At 36.2% G+C, this 7,981-nt stretch overlaps 1 non-coding gene across 1 annotated transcript; it reads left to right on the forward strand.

Annotated features, from left to right (window-relative positions):
• Positions 1-345: 345 nt before the first annotated feature.
• On the forward strand, positions 346-452 carry LOC141715644 (small nucleolar RNA R71). Its single transcript, XR_012572399.1, has one exon. It is a non-coding gene; the product is annotated as a small nucleolar RNA R71 (small nucleolar RNA).
• The last annotated feature ends 7,529 nt before the right edge of the window (positions 453-7,981 follow it).

Consider the following 7,981-nt stretch of genomic DNA (forward strand, 5'->3'; position numbering starts at 1 on the left):
TTGACAAGAGAACACTGATCCGTAGCATGAGAACCTGCACAAAGCTCACAAACCATATCTATTTGATTAACTCCATACGTAGCCAAAGAATCAACCTTCATTGATAGCGCTTGGAGCTGGGCTGCAATAGCGGTGGCTGCATCAACTTCCAGAATACCTGCTACCTTGCCTGACGTCATCCTCTGAGTTGGGTTTTGATGCTCATTTGCAGCCATCGTCTCGATAAGATTATACGCCTCAGTATAGCTTTTAGCCCATAAGGCGCCTCCAGCTGCTGCATCGAGCATGGGCCGAGATTGGGCCCCCAAACCATTATAAAAACCAGTGATTACCATCCAATCCGGCATTCCATGATGTGGACATTTTCTCAACATTTCCTTGTAGCGTTCCCAAGCCTCGCACATAGATTCTGTAGGTTGCTGCGCAAACTGAGTAAGAGCACTCCTCATAGCAGTAGTCTTTGCCATTGGATAAAACTTTACCAGAAACTTTTGCGCAAGATCTTGCCACGTAGTGATGGACCCAGCTGGTTCAGAATGTAACCAGTCTTTAGCCTTATCCCTCAGTGAGAATGGGAAAAGCCTCAACTTGATAGCCTCATCAGTCACGCCATTATACTTAAAAGTGCTGCAGATCTCGACAAAATTCCTTATGTGCATGTTGGGGTCTTCAGTTGCCGCTCCTCCAAAAGAAACAGAATTCTGCACCATCTGAATAGTGCCCGGCTTGATTTCAAAGGTGTTAGCTTGAATAGCCGGATGAAGGATGCTTGACTGAATGTCATCAATTTTAGGCCGAGAAAAATCCATAAGAGCTGGATCAGCTTGAACAATACGATCTCCCATGTTTACTGGTTCTTTCTGCTCAGTTCCTGAATCCGAATCCTCAAAATCTAACTTCTCCGGAGTATCAAGAACTTCGTCTTTCTCCTCAGCTGTATCTAAGGTCCTCTTGCGAGCACGAGAACGAGTTTGCATTAACGCTTGCTAAAGTACCTGAAACACAACCGAAAAGAGTAATTAACTACTACGTCCTAATCACTGAGTCCTAATGACCAATGATGGTAAGTACATAAGCTAAACAAATACACCGAGTCCCCGGCAGCGGCGCCAAAAACTTGTTAGGGCGAAATCACGCACTAATATTCACGCGATATACGCGTTCGCAAGTAATATAGAATACTTTCTAGTTCGTTCCCTCAGAGACTCAGACTAAGTTATTGTCTAATTAAACTCACTCACCAATGTATGATTACTTCTCAATGTTAAGATAACACTTAAAATTGTTGATTAAATATTAACTATAATTACTACTTAATTAACCACTTAACTAACACTTCAATTTATCAATAATAAAACACTCATGAGATCACAACTTCATTATTACTTCCTTCTATAACCATTGTTATTACCTTTAGCATGTGACAGTGATGATATTAATCGAATAACACGAAACTGATAAAAGCCAACTTTTATTGTACTAATACCATTCTACCAAGCATCCACAATTAAGATAGAAGTTGAATAGTCATCAATTATGTTGAGTTCCTATATGTCTACAGAAATTGACAACACAACGATTTAAGCACAAGTTATTCCTTTTGATTACATAAGGCAAATAAAACTGTTAGAGTTACCCACTAATCATGCACAACGTACATGAACCTATGCTAGCATGGCAAGTTCTAAATCTCAAGATCCACCGTCGCTTCACAAGAGATTAACACCCTATCTTATATGTTCGCGACGCACATAAGACGAATACGCACAACCAATACTAGATATCATGTAATCATCACACACTAAAGTATTAAACAATTAACTAAAGAATTTCATAATAAATCCGTTGCAACCCCATGATCACGATTAGCCCATAATAGAACTTATCGCCCTCATGGGTTCATATGAAATCATGATAAACGACACAAGAAAATAATAACTAAACTAATTATATTAAAACAGAGTACGTCACAAGAGTAAATAAGTCAAAGCAAGAAAACTAGCATCCAACGTTACAACGAAACAAGAATCACAAGAATATATGCTTCCTCTTCGTTGCGGTGTGCTAAATCGGTCTTCTTCCTTATCTCCTTCGCTTCTTGCGCAAAACACAATCTAAAACATAATCTCTTTCATATTCTCTATGAAAACATCTCAAATCTACTTATATAATAGTCCCATAAAACTCAGATTACATAGAAGTTGGAAGCCAAACAGAAGTAGAAGTCTAAAATAATTCAGCTTTTTCCCCGACCCTGCGCGGCCGCTCAGCATTTCTGCGCGGGCGCGCAAGGCTGCTGCGCGGCCGCTCAGCATTGCTGCGCGGGCGCGCAGGACCCTACTGGAAAAATTCCAGGTTTGCTCCGTTTCTTCGCCGTAATCTGCCCGTTCTTTTCCTCTCGCAATGGTGAACACATGCCAAGGCTTATTCTTGATGATTCCTCCTCCGAAATGCAACTAATACCCTGAAATGCATAAACACTAGAAAAACGCATCAAATACACAAAATACTTGATTTCAAGACACCAATTTAAGCCATTTTAAGACGTTCTAAGTGGTATAAAATGCCACTTATCAATGAGGATGACTCTCCTTGCTTCAAGGCCATGAGTGCATAGTTTCCTACTTCCTCATCTTCATCATTTTCAGAATCATCCCAACTCTTTCCTTCTGCAATATAAGCTTTGCCATGTTGCTATCTTAGAAGAGCCTCATATTTTGCCTCCAATTCAAGATAAGCCTTGTCCTTTTTCACTTTCTTTGGTTTCTTGCATTCTGTAGCAAAATGACCCAATTCATCACAATTGAAGCATTTGATTTTTGACCTGTCTATAGATCATGTTTTGTAGCCATTTTCGCTTCCAAAATTAAACTGTGTCTTTCCCTTCCAGCTGTTATCCTTGTTGGGTGACTATCCCTTGTTTCTAAAGAATTTTGGCTTCTTTACTCTAGTGTTAGATAATTTCCTTGCTAACTAAGCCATGGCCTGATCTAACTCATCCAATTCATCCAAGGTGTGGAATTCATCATCTTCAACTTCAAGAATAACTTGCTTCTATGGTTCCTTGTTCTTTTGCTCATTACTTGAAGCAACTGGAGTCTGGACTTCTAACTCATCATCAGATGATTGGTTGTCATTAACAATTAGGGCACTTATACCATCCATAATATGTCATTGACCAGCTCTTAAAGACTTTCTTTGGATCATTTCCAGTTCATAGGTTTTCAAGATGCCATATAAAACCTCTAGTGTCATTCTGCTCAAATCTCTCCCTTCTCTTATAGCTGAGATTTTCTGTTCTAGATGGTTAGGATGGGTGAGCAAAAATTTCAAGTTAACCCCCTCAGCTTCATAGTATTTTTCATGAAGTTTCAAGTCAATAATCAGCTTGTCGAATATTTCAAAGACATCAATTATACTTTCTTTAGGTTTAGCCATGAAACCCTCATATTTAAGATACCAAAATCTCCTTTGGTTTGACCTAACTTCCTCTGCTCCTTCACACATAATTTCTATCTTCTCCCAGATCTGTTTGGTTGTTTCACAGTTGATAATATTGTTATACATTACATTGTCAAGTGACTCTATTAAAATTAGTTGCAAGCCACTATCCAGAGAGACTTTCTCCTTTTCAGATTTAGTATACTGTGAAGGATTTTTAGGAGCATAATGAGCTGGAATGACCATGTCTGCATCTGTAGATTATTCAACTCTTTTCATGGGGGTGAAAGGGTCATTCTTGAGAATCTGAACATATAATGAATTGGCCATTTTTATAAACAACAACATTTTCTTTTTACATAATGTGTAGTTAGATCTATCAAAGGAAGGAATCTTGATACTCCTAATTTTATGTGTATTCATTCTTCCAAGATCTTTAATCTGTTTACTTTCAGATTTTGCTCTGATACCACTTGTTCGGTAATGAATACAGCACAGGGGAGGGGTGAATGTGTTTTAGACAATTTTAAGGCTTTTTGATTTTCTTCGACTTGGTGATCAAAACATATATGAATTGTAACAATATTATGCTAACTGAAATAAAGATAGTGCATACAATATTTCAAAACTCACTTAATTTTATATAAAAAATCAAGCTAGTGTTTTGCTACAAATTCTGGGTTCTTTTTATGTTAAGAACTCAACTTCTTCCTTAAGAGAGTTACAAGAATTTCTAGATCTATTAGATACAATTAAAAGCAAAGGACCAGTGTTTACTTTATAGATTAGTAAACAAGGTTTACACAACATGCAATATAATGTACTGAACCCAACTAAAAGTAATCTCTAAAGCTTTCCATTTTCGGCTTAGTGTATCTTTGTAAATCCTGTGAATCTGTGACTTTCCTTTGTCAGTTACTCTTGACCTTTGATCTTGTACTCTTCAAGCTGCTTTTGTAGAATTTTCAATATAAGTGATTAGATCATTTGTTGATTGATAATCTTGAATATATAACTTGTCTGTATTCTATACTTGAGCTTCATATCGAGATCTCTAGTTTGAACTATAGAGAATTGACATCTCGACACTACGCCATAAGTGGCCTATTGTAATGCCACTCCTGGTGTTACAATATGCCAAAAAAGTGTTACAATTGGTCTATTGTAACACTAGGGGGCGTTACATCTGCGAGCATTATAATAGACCCTCTATTGTAACACTTTTTTTTTATCTATTGTAACACCAGTAAAAGCATAACAATAGGGCCCTATTGTAACAAGATAATGTCCAAATGTAACACCTGATTAGTGTTACAATAGCTTGATTGATTTTTTTAAATGTGGGCCCCACAAGGTGGGCCCACCTGGGACCCACTATTGTAACACTATGTTTATCTATTGTAACACAAATTCCACAATAATGTAACACACATTTCACAATTATGTAACAGTAAATGTAAGATACTGTAACAGCAAATTAGGCTAATATAACAGTTAAGATATAAATTTTTGAAATGTCATTCCTGTTTTCAGAAGAATCCCATAATATAAGTCCCAAACATACCACAACTACATAACCATTTAAATAACTCCCAACTCCATTTACCAAGTCTCAACTCCATCCACCAACTAAAACAACTAAACCAAAACAATCTACATTCAAAGTCTATTCACCAACCAAAACAACCACCACTACTTAACCGTTAAAATAACGAAACTAGTTACGAGATAATAATAGAACAAATTCGATGATTACAAAATACTTAAATTATATTGCCTTTAGTGCCTTGACCTCGAGTGCCTTCAGTGGCAAAAGGAGTGTGAGTTCCACTGGCAAAAGGAGTGCCATTCTCATCATGATCACTTGACTCAGTCGCACAAAAGTTTCCAACATCAATGTTCATACTTGAATCTGCACACGGGAATACGAATGAGAAAAAGTCACAGAAACTAGCAAAGAAAAGAATGAAAATGGATGATTTTTAAACTTATACCTACAAAACGAATAAGTAGAAGGTTGACCTCATGGGATTTTATTCCTTCTGGTGTTCCGTTAATTGAGTATATTAGAAAAAATCTAACAATGCATCAGATGTAAAATGCTACTTCATTCGAATAAAACTTATTGCTCCTTGTGATGTGAAAGATCCTATTTAATTATATTAAGAGGATATTTCACATCACAGGGAGTTTTATTCGAATGAAGTAACTTTTACATCTGATGCAATGTGAGATTTTAGGCTGCAAGAAGCTTTCCCTCCTCCGCTAGCAGTATTCTTAGCATCTACACCATATGCATATGCACCACAACATCAAAACACAACTTTGACACATTTTACTTAAAACCAATTCACAAATGGATTGCTGGCATATAACAACAAATTTACAAGCTAATTACATAAAGAACATATTTTTAACTGAAAAAAGATCAAGAAAATCAAGAATTAACATACCCTTTGTTGGTGTGAACATACCTTTCCACTAACTATAAAACCAAGTCCCTTGTTTGTGGATTAGAGCCTTGTTTCCCACCCTACCGCGAGATCTCCTTGACAGGCCATAATAAGATAAGAATTTATATTTAGCATACATACTTGCTCAAAACAAATAATATTAATGTAAGTCAAAATACACAAACAAATGTATGAGACAAACCTATTTTAATTTATATTTAGTATGATTTCTATAACAAAAAAGAACGTGTCTACCAGGTAAATACAGACAATTTTAATTTTAAAAAGGAAATTGTCTATGAGGTAAATGCAAACAGTTTTAACCCTCTAAATATCTCTGTAGGATATTTATAACACATGAATTATGATAATTGATAGCCCTCTCCTTTCCCACATGCCAAATAAACTTTCAAACAACATGATGCATATATTCCTCGCTGCCAATTTTGGGTTCGGATCAAAAGGTATTGTATGCCAGAAGATGAAATATACATCTTTCTAAAAGTAAACTCCTTAAACTTAACAAAAGACTGTAATGTAAATATTAATCAAATGTTCAGCAACTCGTTAGAGAAAAATATATAATCAGATGACTTATGTATAAAGAGTCATCATTCTTAAAATACGCTGATATATTAATTGCGTCCACTAACATCATTTAAATCCAGCCACATAGAATTTTTCACACATAAATACACATTAACCAGATTAATATCTTAGTATAAAAGTTTTGACTCCCAAACAATAAAAGTTTTATTCACAAATATTGAGATTTGTCTATTTGAGGGATAACCTAGTGAAATCAGCTAACCACCAAGACTAGTCAGCTACTATGACTATAAAATTCATTTACACATTGTAAGCTCAAGGTTCACAGCCACTTTCTCAAAAATGCAAATCAACAAAGCACAAAACCATAATATTGGTCTAAGCATATGTACCTCTACAGGTTACCCTTTTCTACGAAGACGGTCGTCCTGTTGATGGGAAAAGTATTGGAAGGAAAGTGCTTGATCGTGTACATGAAACTTACAAGGTTGAGTTGGAAGGCAAAGACTTTGCATATGACGGTGAGAAGAGTTTGTTCACTGTTGGGGCTCTTCCAAGAAATAAGCTCGAGTTCACTGTTGTGCTTGAAGATATTTCATCTAATAGGTATGCCCTTTATTGACTTTGTTTCTCCTTTTGTTATGTGCAGTTATGTCCTCTTTGTTATCACCTAATTTGTCCTCTTTGTTATTGTTCAGCAGGAGCAATGGAAATAGTAGTCCTCATGCTGATGGAAGTCCTAATGAAAATGATCCCAAGCGGTTGCGCAGACCTTACCAGTCCAAAACTTACAAGGTTGAAATATCTTATGCTGTGAAGATTTCTATGTAGTCTATCGCACAAGCTTTGCGTGGTCAGGAGTCTGAGAACTCTCATGAGGCTTTAATGCATCATTTCCTTCTTTCAGCAGCTCCTGAATCGAATCCTACAAGTGAAAGTTATGAAATATATGTCAAAAGTAAAATAAGGTCAGATTTATAAATTAGCAGGAAAACAAGTCAATCTTACTATTTACCACTGAAAATACTTACAATTTGCTTTTTGACTGCATCTGTATTAGATTTGTACTTGCGGCCTTGTTTGCGCTTGCGACTTTTGAAATAGACTTGAGCATATTTTAGGTAATGATCTTTCTTCACATGGCACTTGTGCACTCTCCAATCTGTATTAAGTGACGTGTTTATCCACTTATAGACCTATTCAGGAATAGCATGCTGTTAGATATATTTGTGTTGTCATGTCTAATCTGATTTGTTTAGTTTCAGAACTTATTATCAGAACTTAACTGGAAATCAGAACTTACTGAAGACGGGAAGTTATCAGAACTTAAGCCATCAGAACTTATGTGACGACCTCAATCTCGGGGTTAGGAAATGAGGACTCACACACCTCTAATCTACTAATTAAATATGCATAAACCCCGATTAACTACTAACAGGATCAACAGGATAAAGTATGAGACAAGATTACAACTACCAATCACAGAATATAACTTACAAACCCAAAATATTATTAAATAATCAATATCGATTCCGGCT

Source organism: Apium graveolens, chromosome 3, assembly GCF_009905375.1.
Source record: "Apium graveolens cultivar Ventura chromosome 3, ASM990537v1, whole genome shotgun sequence".
In the NCBI taxonomy this organism is placed as follows: domain Eukaryota; kingdom Viridiplantae; phylum Streptophyta; class Magnoliopsida; order Apiales; family Apiaceae; genus Apium; species Apium graveolens.